The sequence below is a fragment of the Bidens hawaiensis genome, unplaced genomic scaffold (genome assembly GCF_021521415.1).
Source record: "Bidens hawaiensis isolate Kalapana, Puna unplaced genomic scaffold, B.hawaiensis_p1.1 tig00003241_1, whole genome shotgun sequence".
Lineage (NCBI taxonomy): Eukaryota > Viridiplantae > Streptophyta > Magnoliopsida > Asterales > Asteraceae > Bidens > Bidens hawaiensis.
This window is the reverse complement of record NW_027491177.1, coordinates 1,101,994-1,107,612: the sequence shown is the minus strand read 5'-3', so window position 1 is coordinate 1,107,612 and position 5,619 is coordinate 1,101,994.

Here is a 5,619-nt window from a genome sequence, read left to right as displayed (position 1 = left end):
AGATTTGCGGGTAGGCAGGCGGAAGAAGATTCGTCAAAGTGGGAGGCTTTGAATCTTGTCATGTCTAGCAAAGGAAGAAGAAAATGGTAAAAGTAGCAAGCTTATTTTTTCTTTGTTCGGTGGTCAAGAACGGTGTAGTTCTAGGACAGGAAAGAGGGATTGGATTTGTCGATCATGGTATGGATGTGAGGAAACAAGTTCAATTCAAGATTAAGGGGGAGAATGAAGACGTTAATCTTGAATTTTGAAGATAAAGATCAAAGGTGTTGTAGATAATTCTTGGTGAATTATTTATTAAGTATTTTATATTTAAAGTAAAGATAATTATTAGTTTTAACTAATAAGGTTTATCTAGGAGTTTATTTGTTTATTAAAATAGAGTTTGTGTTGGGTTAGGATTAGAATGAGTTTAGTATAAATAGATGGTTAGAGGTATTGTAATTTGTGTGCTTGATCTTATAATAATAAAAAGAGTTGAACAAGTTTGTTCAATCTCGAGTTTGTGTGTTCGATCAAGGGCCTGATTTCCAACACTTACAAATAAAGCTTGGACTCAAACTAGACATATGGAGAAGATATATAGAGTACAATGATTTTGTATATACTCTATATACGGGATATTAAGAGTGGTAGGAGGGACGCGTGAGTGCATCTCTGTAATCAAATGGGAGCGTCGATTATATTAAGTTTAACGTGTCAAACATGTCTAGGTTGGGTGCGAATGTTAAGTTCAATCCACTGCCATTACGTTATGGAATTACAGGGTGATGCTAGAGTAAAACTTGTGTTGACAATCAAAAGTTATTTTATTTTCTTAACTTGTAAGAAAAGTGCTTCCTTGTTTTACTTTATTTGCATTGTCATCCATCAATCTCACTTTATTTGAATAATGCACGTGTATGATTAAACTAAACGTTTAAGAGTACATAAAAGGTGGACTTTAACCAGATTTGGAATGAATCATTCTTTACTCTATATGAATATGAATATTCGTACATGGTAAAGTTTTATCTGAGTTTTGGATTTATCACACCATAAATTTGTTACAAGGATAAGCCTGTATTAATCATTAGTAGATCTAATATATAAGTATATAATATTAATATTATGTAATGATAATAATTAGTCAATCTAGAAGCTTAGTTTTTATATTTCATATTGACTAATAATATATTTCAATAATCGAAATCTATGCATAATATTGTAATAGAAGATGCCAGGCATGCCGGATTCGGTGGTGGTTTTATCGAATTGGATATTTAACATTTTAGAGTAGTTTATGAATTAGGTTAATGTTTGGATGATATGGAATTGTTAAGTGTATGTGTGTTAGTTATTTAGAAAGCCTAGTACTGGAAAGTCGAAAGGAGAAATGTCTATAGATCAAATTCCCTTCTATATAAGTCGGTATTTATTAATTGGTGATTAAAATGTGAGATTTTAGAACAAAAAGTATGTATATACACTATTAAAAAACCATTTATGACTCTTAAAAGTTAAATCGGTCATAGAAACTATTTCAACTATAGGTGTTGAATCATTCTTTTAGTTTACTTGGATAACATGAATTGATTTTAGAGGTGAGAGTTAGTAAAATGTTCTTCTTTGGACCCGTGAACATATATTTTATTTTTGGATATTTGATGTTTGATTTTGTAATTGAAAATATAACTAATTGATTATTTCTAAGGTTACGTGTGGACAATACTCATCTTAGTATAATATAGACTTATAGTGGTGCGTTTATACATCAACATCAGTTTTGGACTTTGGTCGTGAGTTTAACAACTGGGAATAATAATTCATTCAAAATTTGTAATTTGGTTTTTTTTTAATAGACTTTTTCTTTAAAACCAAACGATAGAAAACATAGATGCCTAATATTTTTCGTAGATTCGGAGTGATTTCTTCTATATAGTGGCTTTCTAAAATCAACCACAACAAAAGTAGGTAAACATAAAGCACGATATATCTCTTAAGTAATGAAACCATTTTATTCAACAAGCTAGAAGTTTGACCAAAGAGTATCATTGCTTTTACATGCGATGTAGTTGATACATGCAGTGGTGAAGCTTGGATAAAGATGTCGAGGGGGCCAGACGAAAATACGCATTTACAAAACAGTAAACAGAGGGGGCCGGGATCAAATTTTTGGTTTAAAACGGGTAAATTTACACTACGTATAAAAAATGTCGGGCGAAAAACGGGTAAATTTACATTACTGTGTAAAAAAACAGAGGGGGCCGGGGCCATCCCTGGCCCCAACTATCCTTCGCCCCTGGAAACATGTATAAATCTATTTTAAAAAAACCCACAAGGTAATATATACATGTATAGTAAAGAACGTATGTTTTTTGGATTTGGTTTATCAGTTGCAATGAAATCTCTCTTTATTTCACAAGATTTGTCAGAGACGTACTTTGCTGATTCTAATCTTAATGAAGTCAATTAACATTTCATGAACGGCAAGCAATTAATCATATAATTAAGAATTAACTAGTTATTGTGCCACTTAATAGCACTAAGTAATAAACTAATAGAGGAGCAATTAATATACCTAGAATTAGGGATGTGGAACGGTTTAAAATCGAAGTACACGTTCTATAAGACCAACTTTTAGGGAGGGATTTTCATTACTGTCACGTCACTGTCATGTAGACGAATGGACATTCATTATCTAAACCATCAAACATTTGTAATTGTTTAACTAACACAATTATTATTCATTTCTTTTTAATATAAAAAATAAATTGGCGAGTATGATTGTTGGAAAGGTGTTGATGAGCATTTGGCACCCCGCACCCCATCTCCATGAGTTGTAATGATATGGCGTGGAAATGATGATGATGTGGTGCATGAGTAATGCCCACAATCCATAACACATAGTCTAATAGCCACAGTTTCAATTTCATTTGGTTTAGTGACTAAATGACATTCAAGACGTTAAAAGGATGTACGTAAAATGATTGAAGCGAACTAAACATATGTGTCATAGTTAGGGGAGAAATCAAATTGATAGCTTAGCATGATAGCAACTCTTTTCTTCTTTTTTCTTATCACCCACGTGATAAAGAAATCAACCCAGCTAAAGCCCAATAAGTGGATAGAAATCAGGCCTTTTGGTTAAAGCTTTTAAGGGATAACCAATTACCAATTCTCAATCTCTTATTCCATGGGGTTGGTTGGTATATAAATTTCTTGAAAGCGTCCGGAATTATTAAATCGAGTATATATAAGAAACGAAAAGAAAATGTATGGGTTGCGGGTGAATCCCCTCCACCTTAGTAACCTAAAGTGAGTATACAAAAATTGAAGAATGTGTCATATTTGTAACTAGTTTTTGTGTATAACGCTAAATTACTAATAAAAGTAACTCAGAGTTGATGGTTATAAATCAAAACATGTCTTTTAGATACTTATTTCGTTAGTTGAAACAATAGCGTATCATGTATCATAAGCTATCATTTCAAAATAGCATAGTCAACATATATTATTTTTAATCAAATATACTTACCCAAATAAGGTCACTTTACACGACAAACTAAGGTATACAGTTAACATTATCCAAAATCTAGAGAACATACTTACCCAAAGAGAGGTACAAAGTCGATAAAGTTATCAAAAATTTCCACGACAAACTAAGTTATATACAATAGCCACATCTTACTCTCAAGGCATAATCATCTTTAATATTTTATATTCATCTTCATCTTATTTATTTTGATGTATAATGGCCGACCCGGGAATTTTTTTTTGGGCTTCGAAAACTATTAAGGGTCGAAAAGTTGTAGATATGCGCATATATAAAAAATTTCTGGTTTGGGTTGTATCAAGATATAAAAAAAATTCTTAGTTCTGATCAAGTTGGAAAATTTCAACCTAAGCACAGATTCTTTAAGCTAAAAGGTAAAAACACAGACATTCGTTTTTAAATCTACCAAAAGTTATCAATCAAATAATCACATAATTAAGCAAATAGTCAATAACTTTAAATTAAAGTTAGAAAAATATATATATAGATGATTGATTATCATTGATTGTAGGAAACAACTTTCTGAATTCAAAACTCGATTTATGATGGCATGTAAAGCTTAGGGATGACTGATGAAATCGATTTCGGCTAATGAGATTTTGGTAATCTTCGAATCTGATTGTAGATTACAGGTTCGAAGGAGTGAAGGACCAATATGGATTTGCAATTTCCGAATACGAATATTTGCCATTGCTCATTAGCTCTATTGCCGAATATTATTTGTTAAGTTAATAGTTTATTGTAAATTGATTTTAAACTTAAAATGGGTTTTGGGCTTTAGGCCATTTAGAGTATTTGTGTTAGTATTTGTTATTGGGTCCAATTTGTTTAATCCCAAATAACTTGTGTATTGGTCCAATTCTTTTAAACTCCAACAAATACATATAACTAAAATTTCTTTTCAAATAATCTTACAATTTTTTAAAATTTAAAATTCTAAATCATTTTTTTTCTTGAGGATTGGTGTCAAAATATATATTTCTTTTTTAAGATCGTTGTAAAAAAAAATTCATGTTGTGACGCAGTCGTGTTAAAAGTTCTTGTGGTGCTTTCGTGATTTTATCGTATATATTGTAAAAAAAAAATGTGGTGTGCAGGTGACCCCCACGGCCATATATATGGTTGGGAAGCTTATAAGGTTAGACTTGTAGTAGTCGAAACCATTGGAATTCTTATACATTAGAAAAATCAGTTTTATTATTAATATATACGAGGAAAAGGGTAAAAGAATAGCTGGAAAAAAAATCTTTAAAATTGGTAGGAGCGCTTAAGAAGATGAATTAGGAAACCCGAAGGGCGCCCTGATACCCTTAAAATATCCAAAGTGAAGCATATAAATACATGAAGGTCTATTCTGCTAATCTAGTTGCACACCCACTTCATATTATGCAACATTTTATGGACTTTTCAACAAATATGTTTTGCACCTACTGTCCTAGCTAGTTACATGACCGTCCTTAATTCCCATTAGTTCGTGGACTTTTTAACAACTTTTTTAAGACTGATAAATCGTTTCTTATCGTGTTTTAACATGTTAAAGATAACGTGATTAATATAAATATCAAATATGAAAACGACTCGTGTAAGATTTGACTTTGACGGTTTGAGCGTGACAATTATATGTTTTACGTATCAAGAAAGAGAAATAATGAACCCTAGACTCCTAATTTCAATTATTTAAAAAAAATATAAAATTGCACAGTGTACTTTTTTGCTAAATAGGTCTTATCGTGTACTACTCACGCTACATTTTTTAAGTTTCACTCACTTTATGGACATTATATGTTAGCAGTTTGCCACATAACATTGAACATTGTTTAATTCTTTACTACTCACGCTATATTATCATTGTATCAACAATTAACAACATGCTTCACCATCTAGACAAGTACTTTTAAACTAATAATTTATAACATACTAAACACACTCGATACACAAAATCTAAGAGTGTGTTTGGTTACATATTTTAATATATCATGGAGCTTCTTAATGGTTAAATTTCAGTCTTTAAGTACATGTTAAATGATTTAGATACTATTTATTAATCAGTCAGATTTTTTATTAATTTAACACTAGATTAACAAACA